General features: G+C 46.9%; 21 non-coding genes and 7 pseudogenes across 21 annotated transcripts; all 28 read right to left on the reverse strand.

Annotated features, from left to right (window-relative positions):
• Window positions 1–307: 307 nt before the first annotated feature.
• LOC140868927 (5S ribosomal RNA) lies at window positions 308–425 on the reverse strand. Its single transcript, XR_012146324.1, has one exon. It is a non-coding gene; the product is annotated as a 5S ribosomal RNA (ribosomal RNA).
• An 854-nt stretch (window positions 426–1,279) lies between these two features.
• On the reverse strand, window positions 1,280–1,398 carry LOC140868264 (5S ribosomal RNA). The gene has a single exon (XR_012145689.1). It is a non-coding gene; the product is annotated as a 5S ribosomal RNA (ribosomal RNA).
• Window positions 1,399–1,798: 400 nt separating this feature from the next.
• LOC140869622 (5S ribosomal RNA) lies at window positions 1,799–1,916 on the reverse strand (annotated as a pseudogene).
• A 400-nt stretch (window positions 1,917–2,316) lies between these two features.
• On the reverse strand, window positions 2,317–2,435 carry LOC140869381 (5S ribosomal RNA). Its single transcript, XR_012146761.1, has one exon. It is a non-coding gene; the product is annotated as a 5S ribosomal RNA (ribosomal RNA).
• Window positions 2,436–2,823: 388 nt separating this feature from the next.
• LOC140869636 (5S ribosomal RNA) lies at window positions 2,824–2,942 on the reverse strand (annotated as a pseudogene).
• Window positions 2,943–3,341: 399 nt separating this feature from the next.
• Window positions 3,342–3,460, reverse strand: LOC140868990 (5S ribosomal RNA). The gene has a single exon (XR_012146384.1). It is a non-coding gene; the product is annotated as a 5S ribosomal RNA (ribosomal RNA).
• Window positions 3,461–3,859: 399 nt separating this feature from the next.
• LOC140868970 (5S ribosomal RNA) lies at window positions 3,860–3,978 on the reverse strand. Its single transcript, XR_012146365.1, has one exon. It is a non-coding gene; the product is annotated as a 5S ribosomal RNA (ribosomal RNA).
• Window positions 3,979–4,376: 398 nt separating this feature from the next.
• On the reverse strand, window positions 4,377–4,495 carry LOC140869728 (5S ribosomal RNA; annotated as a pseudogene).
• Window positions 4,496–4,891: 396 nt separating this feature from the next.
• Window positions 4,892–5,010, reverse strand: LOC140869718 (5S ribosomal RNA; annotated as a pseudogene).
• A 401-nt stretch (window positions 5,011–5,411) lies between these two features.
• LOC140869781 (5S ribosomal RNA) lies at window positions 5,412–5,529 on the reverse strand (annotated as a pseudogene).
• Window positions 5,530–5,927: 398 nt separating this feature from the next.
• LOC140869472 (5S ribosomal RNA) lies at window positions 5,928–6,045 on the reverse strand (annotated as a pseudogene).
• Window positions 6,046–6,445: 400 nt separating this feature from the next.
• LOC140867863 (5S ribosomal RNA) lies at window positions 6,446–6,564 on the reverse strand. Its single transcript, XR_012145303.1, has one exon. It is a non-coding gene; the product is annotated as a 5S ribosomal RNA (ribosomal RNA).
• Window positions 6,565–6,964: 400 nt separating this feature from the next.
• On the reverse strand, window positions 6,965–7,085 carry LOC140868896 (5S ribosomal RNA). The gene has a single exon (XR_012146295.1). It is a non-coding gene; the product is annotated as a 5S ribosomal RNA (ribosomal RNA).
• Window positions 7,086–7,462: 377 nt separating this feature from the next.
• Window positions 7,463–7,581, reverse strand: LOC140869263 (5S ribosomal RNA). Its single transcript, XR_012146646.1, has one exon. It is a non-coding gene; the product is annotated as a 5S ribosomal RNA (ribosomal RNA).
• Window positions 7,582–7,982: 401 nt separating this feature from the next.
• LOC140869245 (5S ribosomal RNA) lies at window positions 7,983–8,101 on the reverse strand. The gene has a single exon (XR_012146629.1). It is a non-coding gene; the product is annotated as a 5S ribosomal RNA (ribosomal RNA).
• Window positions 8,102–8,725: 624 nt separating this feature from the next.
• Window positions 8,726–8,844, reverse strand: LOC140868205 (5S ribosomal RNA). Its single transcript, XR_012145632.1, has one exon. It is a non-coding gene; the product is annotated as a 5S ribosomal RNA (ribosomal RNA).
• A 401-nt stretch (window positions 8,845–9,245) lies between these two features.
• LOC140868037 (5S ribosomal RNA) lies at window positions 9,246–9,364 on the reverse strand. The gene has a single exon (XR_012145474.1). It is a non-coding gene; the product is annotated as a 5S ribosomal RNA (ribosomal RNA).
• Window positions 9,365–9,765: 401 nt separating this feature from the next.
• LOC140869334 (5S ribosomal RNA) lies at window positions 9,766–9,884 on the reverse strand. The gene has a single exon (XR_012146713.1). It is a non-coding gene; the product is annotated as a 5S ribosomal RNA (ribosomal RNA).
• Window positions 9,885–10,284: 400 nt separating this feature from the next.
• Window positions 10,285–10,403, reverse strand: LOC140868705 (5S ribosomal RNA). Its single transcript, XR_012146109.1, has one exon. It is a non-coding gene; the product is annotated as a 5S ribosomal RNA (ribosomal RNA).
• A 401-nt stretch (window positions 10,404–10,804) lies between these two features.
• On the reverse strand, window positions 10,805–10,923 carry LOC140868030 (5S ribosomal RNA). Its single transcript, XR_012145467.1, has one exon. It is a non-coding gene; the product is annotated as a 5S ribosomal RNA (ribosomal RNA).
• Window positions 10,924–11,644: 721 nt separating this feature from the next.
• LOC140869809 (5S ribosomal RNA) lies at window positions 11,645–11,763 on the reverse strand (annotated as a pseudogene).
• A 403-nt stretch (window positions 11,764–12,166) lies between these two features.
• Window positions 12,167–12,285, reverse strand: LOC140868744 (5S ribosomal RNA). The gene has a single exon (XR_012146146.1). It is a non-coding gene; the product is annotated as a 5S ribosomal RNA (ribosomal RNA).
• A 399-nt stretch (window positions 12,286–12,684) lies between these two features.
• Window positions 12,685–12,803, reverse strand: LOC140868407 (5S ribosomal RNA). The gene has a single exon (XR_012145826.1). It is a non-coding gene; the product is annotated as a 5S ribosomal RNA (ribosomal RNA).
• Window positions 12,804–13,170: 367 nt separating this feature from the next.
• Window positions 13,171–13,289, reverse strand: LOC140869152 (5S ribosomal RNA). Its single transcript, XR_012146541.1, has one exon. It is a non-coding gene; the product is annotated as a 5S ribosomal RNA (ribosomal RNA).
• Window positions 13,290–13,688: 399 nt separating this feature from the next.
• LOC140869367 (5S ribosomal RNA) lies at window positions 13,689–13,807 on the reverse strand. The gene has a single exon (XR_012146748.1). It is a non-coding gene; the product is annotated as a 5S ribosomal RNA (ribosomal RNA).
• Window positions 13,808–14,207: 400 nt separating this feature from the next.
• On the reverse strand, window positions 14,208–14,326 carry LOC140869328 (5S ribosomal RNA). The gene has a single exon (XR_012146707.1). It is a non-coding gene; the product is annotated as a 5S ribosomal RNA (ribosomal RNA).
• A 402-nt stretch (window positions 14,327–14,728) lies between these two features.
• On the reverse strand, window positions 14,729–14,847 carry LOC140868368 (5S ribosomal RNA). The gene has a single exon (XR_012145789.1). It is a non-coding gene; the product is annotated as a 5S ribosomal RNA (ribosomal RNA).
• A 400-nt stretch (window positions 14,848–15,247) lies between these two features.
• On the reverse strand, window positions 15,248–15,366 carry LOC140869198 (5S ribosomal RNA). Its single transcript, XR_012146585.1, has one exon. It is a non-coding gene; the product is annotated as a 5S ribosomal RNA (ribosomal RNA).
• Window positions 15,367–15,682: the final 316 nt, after the last annotated feature.

Raw genomic sequence — 15,682 nt, forward strand, 5'->3', positions numbered from 1 at the left:
TAAGAGTTACGGGAGTTTCAGCCTGCTCACGCAAAACTCCTCTCGATACCTACAGCAGGTATCTCGGTCTAAGAGACGGAGACGCTCAAATTCAAACCTGGAGATGGTCTTTCGGGTCATTTTTCCCGTAGGGTGCGCTGGGACCCACCAAAGCGGCCCGCGTCACCCTGATAGCACGTTCACGTCGTGTGTTTCAGTCTATTGCATCTTTTCTATCCATGGATTGGACTTAAAGAATCGGAAATAGGACGACGAGGAATCGAAAGAACAAGAAGTACGAGTAAGAAAAAAAGAAATTAATGAAAAAGGGGAGCAACACGAGGACTTCCCAGGGGTCACCCATCCTAGTACTGCTCTCGCTCAAGCACGCTTAACTTCTGAGTTTTGATGGGATCAGGTGCATTAGTGCTGGTATGATCGCACCAAATTTTGAATGAATTCTTTATTGTTTTGTTTCTCGAATTGCGGATCTGAGGAACAGGCGCTTCACTATCAAACGGACATAAATTTTGATCTGTTGAGAGTTATGGGAGCTTCAGCCTGCTCACGCGAATCTCCTCACGATACCTACATCTTGCATCTCGGTCTAAGAGACGAAGACGCTCAAATTCCAACCCGGAGATGGTCTTTCGGGGCGTTTTTCCTGTAGGGTATGCTGGTACCCACTGAAGCGGCCCGCATCACCCAAATCACATGTTCACGTTGTGTGATTCTGTCTATTGCATCTTTTCTATCTGCGAATTAGTCTAAAAGAGTCGGAAATAGGATGGCAAGGAATCGGAAGAACAATAAGTACGATTAAGAAAAAAAGAAATTAATGAAAAAGGGGTGCAACACGAGGACTTCCCAGGGGTTCAGATGGGATCCGGTGCAGTAGTGCTGGTATGATCGCACCGAGCAGTGAATGAATTCTTTATTGTTTTGTCTCTCGAATTACGGATCGGAGAAACAGGCATTGCACTTTTAAACGGACATAACTTTCGATCGGCTGGGAGTTACAGTAGCTTCAGCCTGCTCACTAGAAGCCTCTCTCGATACCTACAGCGTGCATCTAGGTCTACGAGATGGAGACGCTCAAATTCCAATCCGAAGAAGGTCTTTCGGGGCATTTTTCCCGTAGGGCGCGCTGCGACCTACAAAAGTGGCCTGCGTCACCCAGATCGCACGTTCACGTCGTGTGATTCTAGAAGGAACCGACATGTGAAAGAGTCGGAAATAAGACGGCGAGGAATCGGATGAACAAGAAGTACGAGTAAGAAAAAAAGAAATTAATGAAATAGGGGTGCAACACGAGGACTTCCCAGGGGGTCACCCATCCTAGTACTTCTTTCGCCCAAGCACGCTTAACTTCGGAGTTCAGATAGGATTCGGTGCATTAGTGCTGGTATGATCGCATCCAACTATGAATGAATTCTTTATTGTATTGTCTCTCGAATTGCGGATCGGAGGAACAGGCACTGCCTTTTAAAACGGACATAACTTTCGATCGGCTGAGACTTACGGGAGCTTCATCCTGCTCACGCGAAGCTCCTCTCGATACCTACAGCGCGCATCTCGGTCTAAGAGACGGAGACGCTCAAATTCCAACCCAGAGATGTTCTTTTCGGGCGTTTTTCCCGTAGAACGCGCTGGGACCCACCGAAGCATCCCGTGTCACCCAGATCGCACGTTCACGTCGTGTGATTCGGTCTATTGCATCTTTTCTATCCGTGGATTGGAATGAAAGAGTCGGAAATAGGACGACGAGGAATCGGAAGAACAAGAAGACAAGTAAGAAAAAAAAGAAATTAATGAAAAAGTGGTGCAACACGAGGACTTCCCAGGGGTCACCCATCCTAGTACTTCTCTCGCCTAAGCACACTTAAATTCGGAGTTTTGACGGGCTCCGGTACATTAGAGCTGGTATGATCGCACCCAACAGTGAATGAATTCTTTATTGTTTTGTCTCTCGAATTGCGGATCGGAGGAACAGGCGCTGCACTTTCAAACGGACATAACTTTCGATCGGATGAGAGTTACAGGAGATTCAGCCTGCTCACGCGAAGCTCCTCTCTATACCTACAGTGCGCATCTCGGTCAAATAGATGATGACGCTCAAATTCCAACCCGAAGATGTTCTTTCGGGTTGTTTTTCCCGTAGGGAGCTCTGGGACCCACCGAAGCGACCCGTGTCACCCAGATCGCACGTTCACTTCGTGTGATTCAGTCTATTGCATCTTTTCTATCCGCGGGTTGGACTGAAAGAGTCGAAAATAGGACGACGAGGAATCGGATGAACAAGAAGTACGAGTAAGAAAAAAATAAATTAATGAAAAATGGCTGCAACACGAGGACTATCCAGGGGGTCACCCATCCTAGTACTGCTCTCGCCCAAGCACGCTTAACTTTGGATTTTTGATGGGATCCGGTACATTAGTGCTGGTATGATCGCACCCAATAGTGAATGAATTCTTTATTGTTTTGTCTCTCGAATTGCGGATTGGAGGCACAGGCGCTGCACTTTCAAACTGACATAAATTTCGATCGGATGAGAGTTACGGGAGCTTTAGCCTGCTCACGCGAAGCCTCTCTCGATACCTACAGTGCGCATCTTGGTCTATGAGACGGAGACGCTCAAATTCCAACCCGGAGATGGTCTTTCGGGGTGTTTTTCTCGTAGGGCGCTGGGACCCATAGAAGCGGCCCGCGTCACCCAGATCGCACTTTCACGTCGTGTGTTTTAGTCTATTGCATATTTTTTATCCGCGAATTAGACTCAAAGATTCGGAAGTAGGACGACGAGAACAAGAAGTACGAGTAAGAAAAAAATAAATTAATAAAAAAGGGGTGCAACACGAGGACTTTCCAGGGAGTCACCCATCCTAGTACAGCTCTCGCCCAAGCACGCTTAAATTCAAAGTTCAGATGGGATCAAGTGCATAAGTTCTGGTATGATAGCACCCAACAGTGAATCAATTCTTTTTTGTTTTGTCTCTCGAATTGCGGATCGGAGGAACATGCGTTGCACTTTCAAACGGACATAACTTTCGATCAGCTGAGAGTTACGGGAGCTTCAGCCTGCTCACGCGAGGCTCCTCTCTATACCTACCACGTGCATCTTGGTCTAAGAGACGGAGACACTCAAATTCCAACCCGGAGATGGTCTTTCGGGCCGTTTTTCCCGTAGGGCGTGCTGGGACCTACCAAAGTGGCCCGCGTCACCCAGATCACACGTTCACGTCTAAGTTTCAGTCTATTGCATATTTTCTATCCGCGGATTGGACTCAAAGAGTCGGAAATAGGACGGCGAGAAATCGAAAGAACAAGAAGTACGAGTAAGAAAAAAAGAAATTAATGAAAAAGTGGAGCAACATGAGAACTTTCCAGGGGGTCACCCATCCTAGTACTACTCTTGCCCAAGAACGCTTAACTTCGGAGTTCTAATGGGATCCGGTGCATTAGTGCTGGTATGATTGCACCCAACAGTGAATAAATTATTTATTGTTTTGTCTCTCTAATTGCGGATCGGAGGAACAGGAGCTGCAATTTAAACGGACATAACTTTTGATCGGCTGAGAGTTACGGGAGCTTCAGCCTGCTCATGCGAAGCTCCTCTCGATACCTACAGCAAGTATCTCGGACTAAGAGATGGAGACGCTCAAATTCCAACCCGAAGATGGTCTTTCGTGGCGTTTTTCCCGTGGGTGCGTTGGGACCCACCAAAGCAGCCCGCGTCACCCCAGATCGCACGTTCACGTCGTGTGATTCAGTTAATTGCATCTTATCTATCCGCGGATTGGACTGAAAGAGTCGGAAATTGAACGGCGAGGAATCGGAAGAACAAGAAGTACGAGTAAGAAAAAAAGAAATTAATGAAAAAGTGGTGCAACACGAGGACTTCCCAGGGGGTCTGCCATCCTAGTACTGCTCTCGCCCAAGCACGCTTAACTTCAGAGTTCTGATAGGATCCAGTACATTAGTGCTAGTATGATCGCACCCAACAGTGAATGAATTCTTTATTGTTTTGTCTCTTGAATTGCGGATCGGAGGAACAGGCGCTGCACTTTGAAACTGACATAACTTTCGATCGGATGAGAGTTATGGAAGCTTCATCCTGCTCACGCGAAGCCTCTATCGATACCTACAGCGCGCATCTCGTTCTACGAGAAGAAGATGCTCAAATTCTAACCCGGAGATGGTCTTTCGGTGCGTTTTTCCCATAGGGCATGTTGGGACCCACCGAAGCGGCCCGCATCACCCAGATCGCACATTCATGTCGTGTGTTTCAGTCTATTGCATCTTTTCTATCCACGGAATGGACTCAAGGAGTCGTAAATAGGATGACGAGTAATCGAAAGAACAATAAGTATGCATAAGAAAAAAAAATTATTGAAAAAGAGGTGCAACACGAGGACTTCCCAAAGGGTCACCCATTCTAGTAATGCTCTCGTCCAAGCACGCTTAACTCCGGAGTCCTGATGGGATCCCGTTCATTAGTTCTGGTATGATCGAACCAACAGTGAATGAATTCTTTATTGTTTTGTTTCTCGAATTGCGGATCGGAGGAACAGGAGCTGCAATTTCAAACGGACATAAATTTCGATTGACTGAGAGTTACGGGAGCTTCAGCCTGCTCACTTGAAGCTCCTCTCGATACCTACTGCACGCATCTTGGTCCAAGAGACGTAGACCCTCAAATTCCAACCCGAAGATGGTCTTTTGGGGATTTTTTTGCGTAGGGCACTCTGGGATTTACCGAAGTGGCCCGCGTCACCCTGATCGCACGTTCACGTCGTGTGATTTAGTCTATTGCATATTTTATTCCACGGATTGGACTGAAAGAGTCGGAAATAGGACGGCGAGGAATCGGAAGAACAAGAAGTACGAGTAAGAAAAAAAAATTAATGAAATAGGGGTGCAACACAAGGACTTCCCAAGGGGTCACCCATCCTAGTACTGCTCTCACACAAGCATGCTTAACTTCGGAGTTCCGATGGGATCTAGTTTATTATTGCTGGTTTGATCGAACCCAACAGTGAATGAATTCTTTATTTTTTTTGTATCTTGAATTGCTGATCGGAGGAACAGGAGCTGTAGTTTCAAACGGACATAACTTTCTCTCGGCTGAGAGTTATGGGAGTTTCAGTCTGCTCACGCGAAGCTCCTCTCGATACCTACAGCACGCATCTTGGTCTAAGAGATGGAGATGCACAAATTCCAACCCGAAGATGGTCTTTCGGGGCATTTTTCCCATAGGGCGCGCTGAGAACCACCGAAGCGGCCCGCGTCACCCATATCGTACTTTCACGTAGTGTGATTTAGTCTATTGCATCTTTTCTATTCGCGGATTGGACTGAAAGAGTCGGAAATAGGACGACAAGGAATCGAAAGAACAAGAAGTACGAGTAAGAAAAAAAGAAATTAATGAAAAAAAGGTGCAACACGAGAAACTTCCAGGGGTCACCCATCCTAGTACTGCTCTCGCCCAAGCACGCTTGACTTCGAAGTTCTGATGTTATCTGGTACATTGATGTTGGTATGATCGCACCCAACAATGAATGAATTTTTTATTGTTTTGTCTCTCGAATTGCAAATCAGAGGAACAGGCGCTGTACTTTCAAACGAACATAACTTTCTATCGGTTGAGAGTTGCGCGAGCTTCAGCCTGCTCATGTGAAGCCTCTCTCGAAACCTACAGCGCGCATCTCGGTCTAAGAGACAGTGACGCTCAAATTACAACCCGGAGATGGTCTTTCGGGAGTTTTTCCCGTAAGGCATGCTAGGACCCATCAAAGCGGCCCACATCACCCATATCGCAAGTTCACGTCTTGTGTCTCAGTCTATTGCATCTTTTATATCCGTGTATTAAACTCAAAGAGTCGGAAATAGGACGACGAGGAATTGAAAGAACAAGAAGTACGAGTAAGAAAAAAGAAATTAATGAAAATGGGGTGCAACACGAGGACTTCCCAGGGGTCACCCATCCTAGTATTGCTCTCGCCCAAGCCCACTTAACTCTGGAGTTCTGATGGGATCCGGTGAATTAGTGCTGGTATGATCGCATCTAACAATAAATGAATTCTTTATTTTTTTGTTTCTCGAATTGCGGAATGGAGGAACAGGAGCTGTAGTTTCAAACGGACATAAATTTCGATCGGCTGAGAGTTACGGAAGCTTCAGCCTGCTCATGGGAAGCTCCTCTCGATACCTACAGTGCGCATCTCGGTCCAAGAGATGGAGACGCTCAAATTCCAACTTGAAAATGGTTTTTTGGGGCGTTTTTCCCGTAGGGCGCGCTAGGACCCACGAAAACGGCCCGCATCACCCATATCGCACGTTCACGTCGTGTGTTTTAGTCTATTGCATCTTTTCTATCCGCGGATTGGACTCAAAGAGTCGTAAATAGGACGGCGAGGAACCGAAAGAACAAGAAGTACGAGTAAGAAAAAAAGAAATTAATGAAAAAGGGGTGCAACACGAGGACTTCCAAGGGGGTCACCCACCCTAGTACTTCTCTTGCCAAAGCACGCTTAACTTCGGAGTTCTGATGGGATCCGGTGTATTAGTGCTGGTATGATCGCACCCAAAAGTGAATGAATTCTTTATTGTTTTGTCTCTCGAATTGCGGATCGGAGGAACAGGAGCTGCAGTTTCAAACGAACATAACTTTCGATTGGCTAAGATTTACGGGAGCTTCAGCCTGCTCACGCGAAGCTCCTATCGATACCTACAGCAATTATCTCGGTCTAAGAGACGGAGACGCTCAAATTACAACCCAGAGATGGTCTTTCGTGGCGTTTTTCTCGTAGGACGCGCTGGGACCCACCGAAGCAGCCCACGTCACCCAGATCGCACGTTCACATCGTGTGATTAAGTCTATTACATCTTTTCTATCCGCAGATTGGACTGAAAGAGTCGGAAATAGGATGGAGAGGAATCGGAAAAACAAGAAGTACGAGTAAGAAAAAAAGAAATTAATGAAAAAGGGGTGCAACACGAGGACTTCCCAGGGGTCACCCATCCTCCTGGTACTGCTCTCGCCCAAGCATGCTTAACTTCGGAGTTCTGATGGGATCCGGTGCATTAGTGCTGATATGATCGCACCCAAAAGTAAATAAATTCTTTATTGTTTTGTCTTTCGAATTACGGATCGGAGGAACAGGAGCAGTAGTTTCCAACGGACATAACTTTTGATCTGCTGAGAGTTACGGGAGCTTCAGCCTGCTCACGCGAAGCTCTTTTCGATACCTACAGTGCGTATCTCGGTCTAGGAGACGGAGAAGCTCAAATTCAAACCCGAAGATGGTCTTTGGGGGCATTTTTCCCGTAGGGTGCGCTGGGACACACTGAAGTTCACATCGTGTGATTCAGTCTATTGCATCTTTTCTATCCGCGGATTAGACTGAAAGAGTCGGAAATAGGAAGGAGAGGAATTAGAAGAAAAAGATGTACGAGTAAGAAAAAAAGAAATTAATAAAAAAAAGAGGTGCAACACGAGGACTTCCCAGGGTGTCACCAATCCTAGTACTGCTCTTGCCCAAGCATGCATAACTTTGGAGTTTTGATGGGATCCGGTGCATTAGTGCTGGTATGATCGCACCCAACAGTGAATGAATTCTTTATTTTTTTGTCTCTCGAATTGCGGATCAGAGGAACAGGAGCTACAGTTTCAAACGGACATAACTTTCGATCGGCTGAGAGTTACTGGAGCTTCAGCCTGCTCACGCAAACCTCGACTCGATACCTATAGTGCGTATATCAGTTAAAGAGACGGAGATGCTCAAATTCCAAAATGGAGATGGTCTTTCGGGGCATTTTTCCCATATGTCGCGCTGGGACCCACCAAAGCGGCCCGCGTCCCCCAAATCGCACGTTCACATCGAATGATTCAGTCTAATGCATCGTTTCTATCCGCGGATTGGACTGAAAGAGTCGAAAATAGGATGGAGAGGAATCGAATGAACAAGAAGTACGAGTAAGAAACAAAGAAATTAATGAAAAAAGGGGTGCAACACGAGGACTTCCCAGGGGGTCACACATCCTAGTACTGCTCTCTCCCAAGCATGCTTAACTTCGGAGTTCTGATGGGATCCAGTGCATTAGTGCTGGAATGATGGCACCCAATAGTGAATGAATTCTTTATTGTTTTGTCTCTCGAATTGCGGATCGGAGGAACAGGAGCTGCAGTTTCAAACGGACATAACTTTAGATCGGCTAAGAGTTACGGGAGCTTCAGCCTGCTCACGCGAAGCTCCTCTCGATACCTACAGCAAGTTTCTCGGTCGAAGAGACGGAGACGCTCAAATTATAACCCGGAGATGGTATTTTGGGGCGTTTTTCCCAAAGGGCGAGCTGGGACCCATCGAAGCGGCCCGCGTCACCCAGATCGTACGTTCACGTCGTGTGATGAAGTCTATTGCATCTTTTCTATCCGCGGATTGGACTGAAAGAGTCGGAAATAGGACGGCGAGGAATCGGAAAAACAAGAAGTACGAGTAAGAAAAAAAGAAATTAATGAAAAAGGGGTGCTTACAACCCGGAGATGGGCTTTCGGGGCATTTTTCCCGAAGGGCGCACTGGGACCCACCAAAGCGGCCCGCGTCACCTAGATCACACGTTCACGTTGTGTGATAAAGTCTATTGCATCTTTTGTATCCGCGGATTGGACTGAAAGAGTCGGAAATAGGACGGCGAGGAATCGGAACAACAAGAAGTACGAGTAAGAAAAAAAGAAATTAATGAAAAAGGGGTGCAACACAAGGACTTCCCAGGGGGACACCCATCGTAGTACTGCTCTCGCCCAAGCAAGCTTAACTTCGGAGTTCTGATGGGATCCGGTGAATTAGTGCTGGTATGATTGCATCCATCATAGAATGAATTCTTTATTGTTTTGTCTCTCGAATTGCGGATCGGAGGAACAGGAGCTGCAGTTTCAAACGGACATAACTTTTGATCTGTTGAGAGTTACAGGAGCTTCAGCCTGCTCACGCGAAGCTCTTCTCGATACCTACAGCGCGTATCTCGGTCTAAGAGATGGAAAAGCTCAAATTCAAACTCGGAGATGGTTTTTGGGGGCAGTTTTCCCGTAGGGCGCGCTGGGACCCACAGAAGTGGCCCGCGTCACCCAGATCGCACGTTCACGTCATGTGATTCAGTCTATTGCATCTTTTCTATCCACGGATTGGACTGAAAGAGTCGGAAATAGGACGGAGAGGAATTGGAAGAACAAGATGTACGAGTAAGAAAAAAAGAAACTAATAAAAAAATGGGTGCAACACGAGGACTTCTCAGGGAGTCACCCATCCTAGTACTGCTCTTGCCCAAGCACGCATAACTTCGGAGTTCTGATGGGATCCGGTGCATTAGTGCTGGTATGATCGCACCCAACAGTGAATGAATTCTTTATTTTTTTGTTTCTCGAATTGAGGATCGGAGGAACAGGAGCTGCAGTTTCAAAAGGACATAACTTTCGATCGGCTGAGAGTTACTGGAGCTTCAGTCTGCTCACGCAAAGCTCCACTCGATACCTATACTGCGTATCTCGGTTAAAGAGATGGAGTCGCTCAAATTCCAAAATGGGGATGGTCTTTCGGGGCATTTTTCCAGTATGTCGCGCTCGGACCCACCGAAGCGGCCCGCGTTACCCAGATCGCACGTTCACATCATATGATTAAGTCTATTGCATCTTTTCTATTCGCGGATTGAACTGAAAGAGTCGGTAATAGCACGGCGAGGAATCGAAAAAACAAGAAGTACGAGTAAGAAAAAAAGAAATTAATGAAAAGATGGGTGCAACACGAGGACTTACCAAGGGGTCACCCATCCTAGTACTGCTCTCGCCCAAGCATGCTTAACTTCAGAATTCTGATGGGATCCAGTGCCTTAGTGCTGGTACGATCGCACACAACAGTGAATGAATTCTTTATTGTTTTGTCTCATGAATTGCGGATCGAAGGAACAGGAGCTGCAGTTTCAAACAGACATAACTTTCGATCGGCTAAGAGTTACGGGAGCTTCAGCCTGCTCACACGAAGCTCCTCTCGATACCTACAGCAAGTATCTTGGTCTAAGAGACGGAAACGCTCAAATTACAACCCGGAAATGGTCTTTGGGGGCATTTTTCCCGTAGGGTGTGCTGGGACCCACTGAAGCGACCCGCATCACCCAGATCGCACGTTCACGTCGTGTGATTAAGTCTATTGCATCTTTTCTATCCGCGGATTGGACTGAAAGAGTCGGAAATAGGACGGCGAGGAATCGGAAAAACAAAAAGTTCGAGTAAGATAAAAAGAAATTAATGAAACAGGGGTGCAGCACAAGGACTTCCCAGGGGGTCACCCATCCTAGTACTGCTCTCGCCCAAGCACGTTTAACTTCGTGGTTCTGATGGGATCCGGTGCATTAGTGCTGGTATGATCACACCCAATAGTGAATGAATTCTTTATTGTTTTGTCTCTCGAATTGCGTATCGGAGGAATAGGAACTGCAGTTTCATACGGACATAACTTTCGATCTGCTGAGAGTTACGGGAGTTTCAGCCTGCTCACGCTAAGCTCTTCTCGATACCTACAGCGCGTATCTCGGTCTAAGAGACAGGGATGCTCAAATTCAAACCCGGAGATGGTCTTTGGGGGCATTTTTCCCATAGGGCACGCTGGGACCCACCGAAGTGGCCCGCGTCACCCAGATCGCACGTTCACATCGTATGATTCAGTTTATTGCATATTTTCTATCCGCGGATTGGACTGCAAGAGTCGGAAATAGGACGGCGAGGAATCGGAAAAACATAAAGTACGAGTAAGAAAAAAAGAAATTAATGAAAAAAGTGGTGCAACACGAGGATTTCCCATGGGGTAACCCATCCTAGTACTACTCTTGCCCAAGCACGCATAACTTCGGAGTTCTGATGGGATCCGGTGCATTAGTGCTGGTATGATCGCACCCAACAATTAATGAATTATTTATTGCTTTGTCTCTCGAATTGCGGATTGGAGGAACAGGAGCTGCAGTTTCAAACACACATATTTTTGATCGGCTAAGAGTTACGGGAGCTTCAGCCTGCTCCCATGAAGCTCCTCTCGATACATACAGCAAGTATCTCGGTCTAAGAGATGGAGACGCTCAAATTACATCTCGGAGATGGTCTTTTGGGGAGTTTTTCCCATAGAGCGCACTGGGACCCACCGAAGCATCCCGCGTCACCCAGATCGCACGTTCACGTCGGGTGATTAAGTCTATTGCATATTTTCTATCCGCGGATTGGACTGAAAGAGTCGGAAATAGGACAGCGAGGAATCGAAAAAACAAGAAGTACGAGTAAGAAAAAAAAGAAATTAATGAAAAAGGGGTGCAACACGAGGACTTCCCAGGGGGTCACCCATCCTAGTACTGCTCTCACCGAAGCACGCTTAACCTCAGAGTTCAATTGCGGATCAGAGGAACAGGAGCTGCAGTTTCAAACACACATATTTTTGATCGGCTAAGAGTTACGGGAGCTTCAGCCTGCTCCCACGAAGCTCCTCTCGATACATACAGCAAGTATCTCGGTCTAAGAGATGGAGACGCTCAAATTACATCCCGGAGATGGTCTTTTGGGGCGTTTTTCCCGTAGGGCGCACTGGGACCCACCGAAGCGTCCCGCGTCACCCAGATCGCACGTTCACGTCGGGTGCAACACGAGGAATTCCCGGGGGGTCACCCATATTAGTCCTGCTCTTGCCCAAGCACGCATAAATTCGGAGTTCTTATGAGATGTAGTGCATTAGAGCTGGTATGATCGCACCCAATAGTGAATGAATTCTTTATTTTTTTTTATTTCGAATTGCGGATCGGAGAGACAGGAGCTACAGCTTCAAACGAACATAACTTTCGATCGGCTAAGAGTTACTGGAGCTTCATCCTGCTCACGCGAAGCTCCACTTGATACCTATAGTGCGTATCTCGGTTAAAGAGATGGAGACGCTCAAATTCCAAAATGGAGATGCTCTTTCGGGGCATTTTTCTCGTATATCGCACTGGGACCCAACAAAGCGGCCCGCGTCACCCAGATCGCACGTTCACATCGAATGATTCAGTCTATTGCATCTTTTCTATCCGCAGATTGGACTGAAAGAGTCGGAAATAGGACGGCGAGGAATCGAAAAAAACAAGAAGTACGAGTAAGAAAAAAAAGAAATTAATGAAAAAAGGAGTGCAACACGAGGACTTCCCAGGGGGTCACCCATTGTAGTACTGCTCTAGCCCTAGCACGCTTAACTTCGAAGTTCTGATGGGATCCGGTGCATTAGTGATGGTATGATCGCACCTTACAGTGAATTAATTCTTTAATGTTTTGTCTCTCGAATTGCGGATCGGCGGAACAGGAGCTATAGTTCAAACGGACATAAATTTCGATCGGCTAAGAGCTACGGGAGCTTCAGCCTGCTCACGCGAAGCTCCTCTCGATACCTACAGCAAGTATCTCGGTCTAAGAGACGAAGACGCTCAAATTACAACCCGAAGATGGCCTTTTGGGGCGTTTTTCCCGTAGGGCGCGTTGGGACCCACCGAAGCCGCCCGCGTCACCCAGATCGCACGTTCACGTCATGTGATTAAGTATAATTGCATCTTTTCTATCCGCGGATTGGACTGAAAGAGTCGGAAATAGGACGCCGAGGAATTGGAAAAACAAGAAGTACGAGTAAGAAAAAAAAAATTAATGAAAAAGGGGTGCAACATGAGGACTTCCCAGGGGGTCACACATCCTAGTACTGCTCTCGCCCGAGCACGCTTAACTTCGGAGTTCTGATGGGATCCGGTGCATTAGTGTTGGTATGATCGCACCCAACAGAGAATGAATTCTTTATTGTTTTGTCTCTCGAATTGCGGATCGGAAGAACAGGAACTGCAGTTTCAAACGGGCATAACTTTAGATCTGCTGAGAGTTACGGGAGCTTCAGCCTGCTCACGTGAAGCTCTTCTCAATACCCACAGCACGTATCCCGGAGATGGTCCTTGGGGGCATTTTTCCCGTAGGGCATGCTGGGACTCACCGAAGTGGCCCGCGTCACCCAGATCGCACGTTCACGTCTTGTGATTCAGTCTATTGCATCTTTTCAATCCGCGAATTGGACTGAAATAGTCGGAAATAGGACGGAGAGGAATCGGAAGAACAGGATGTACGAGTAAGAAAGAAAGAAACTAATAAAAAAAGGGGTGCAACACGAGGACTTCCCAGGGGGTCACCCATCCTAGTACTGCTCTTACCCAAGCACGCATAACTTCGGAGTTCTGATAGGATCCGGTGCATTAGTGCTGCTATGATCGCATCCAACAGTGAATGAATTATTTATTTTTTTGTCTCTCGAATTGCGGATCGGAGGAACAGGAGCTGCAGTTTCAAACGGACATAACTTTCGATCGGCTAAGAGTTACTGGAGCTTCAGCTTGCTCACGCGAAGCTCCACTGGATACCTATAGTGCGTATCTCTGTTGAAGAGATGGAGACGCTCAAATTCTAAAATGGAGATGGTCTTTCGGGGCATTTTTCCCGTATGTCGTGCTGGGACCCACCGAAGCGGCCTGCGTCACCCAGATCGCACGTTCACATTGAATGATTCAGTCTATTGCATCTTTTTTATCCGCGGATTGGACTGAAAGTGTCGGAAATAGGACGACGAGGAATCGGAAAAACAAGAAGTACGAGTAAGAAAAAAGAAATTAATAAAAAAGGGGTGCAACACGAGGACTTCCCAGGGGGTCACCCATCCTAGTACTGCTCTCGCCCAAGTGTGATTAACTTCAAAGTTCTGATAGGATACGGTGCATTAGTGCTGGTATGATCGCACCCAACAGTAAACGAATTCTTTATTGTTTTGTCTCTCGAATTGCGGATCGGAGGAACAGGAGCTGCAGTTTCAAATGGACATAACTTTCGATCTGCTGAGAGTAACGGGAGCTTCAGCCTGCTCATGCGAAGCTCTTCTCGATACCTACAATGCGTATCTCGGTCTAAGAGATGGAGAAGCTCAAATTCAAACCCAGAGATTGTCTTTGGGGGAATTTTTCCCGTAGGGCATGCTGGGACCCACCGAAGTGGCCAGCGTCACCAAGATCGTACGTTCACGTCATGTGATTCAGTCTATTGCATATTTTCTATCCGCGGATTGTACTGAAAAAGTCAGAAATAGGACGGAGAGGAATCGGAAGAACAATATGTTTGAGTAAGAAAAAAGAAACTAATAAAAAAAGGGGTGCAACACGAGGACTTCCCGGGGGGTCACCCATCCTAGTGCTGCTCTTGCCCAAGCACGCATAAATTCGGAGTTTTGATGGGATCCGGTGCATTAGTGCTGGTATGATCGCACCCAACAGCGAATGAATTCTTTATTTTTTTGTCTCTTGAATTGCGGATCGGAGGAACAGGAGCTACAGTTTCAAATGGACATAACTTTCGATCGGCTTAGAGTTACTGGAGCTTCAGCCTGCTCACGCGAAGCTCCACTCGATACCTATAGTGCGTATCTCGGTTAAAGAGATGGAGATGCTCAAATTCCAAAACGGAGATGCTCTTTCAGGGCATTTTTCCCGTATGTCGTGCTGGGAGCCACCGAAGCGGCCCGCGTCACCCAGATCGCACGTTCACATCGTATGATTAAGTCTATTGCATCTTTTCTATCTGCATATTGGACTGAAAGAGTCGGAAATAGGACGGCGAGGAATCAAAAGAACAAGAAGTACGAGTAAGAAAAAAAAGAAATTAATGAAAAAAGGAGTGCAACACGAGGACTTCCCAGGGGGTCACCCATTCTAGTACAGCTCTCGCCCGAGCATGCTTAACTTCGGAGTTCTGATGGGATCCGGTTCATTAGTGCTGGTATTATTGCACCCAACAGTGAATGAATTCTTTATTGTTTTGTCTCTCGAATTGCGGATCGGAGGAAGAGGAGCTGCAGTTTCAAACGGACATAACTTTCGATCGGCTAAGAGTTACGGGAGCTTCAGCCTTCTCACACGAAGCTCCTCTCGATACCTACAGCAAGTATCTCGGTCTAAGAGACGGAGACGCTCAAATTACAAACTGGAGATGGTCTTTTGGGGCGTTTTTCCCGTAGGGTGCGCTGGGACCCACTGAAGCAGCCCGCGTCACCCAGATTGCACGTTCACGTCGTGTGATTAAGTCTATTGCATCTTTTCTATCCTCGAATTGGACTGAAAGAGTCGGAAATAGGATGGCGAGGAATCGGAAAAACAAGAAGTACGAGTAAAAAAAAAAGAAATTAATGAAAAAGGGGTGCAACACAAGGACTTTCCAGGGGGTCACCCATCCTAGTACTGCTCACGCCCAAGTGCGCTTAACTTAAAAGTTCTGATGGGATCCGGTGCATTAGTGCTGGTATGATCGCACCCAATAGTGAATGAATTCTTTATTGTTTTCTCTCTCGAATTGCGGATCGGAGAAACATGAGGTGCAGTTTCAAACGGACATAACTTTCGATCGACTAAGAGTTACGGGAGCTTCAGCCTGCTCACACGAAGCTCCTCTCGATACCTACAGCAATTATCTCGGTCTAAGAGACGGAGACGCTCAAATTACAACCCAGAGATGGTCTTTCGGGATGTTTTTCCCGTAGGGCACGCTGGGACCCACTGAAGCGGCCCGCGTCACCCAGATCGCACGTTCACATTGTGTGATTAAGTCTATTGCATCTTTTCTATCCGCGGA

Source organism: Henckelia pumila, chromosome 4 (genome assembly GCF_033568475.1).
Source record: "Henckelia pumila isolate YLH828 chromosome 4, ASM3356847v2, whole genome shotgun sequence".
In the NCBI taxonomy this organism is placed as follows: domain Eukaryota; kingdom Viridiplantae; phylum Streptophyta; class Magnoliopsida; order Lamiales; family Gesneriaceae; genus Henckelia; species Henckelia pumila.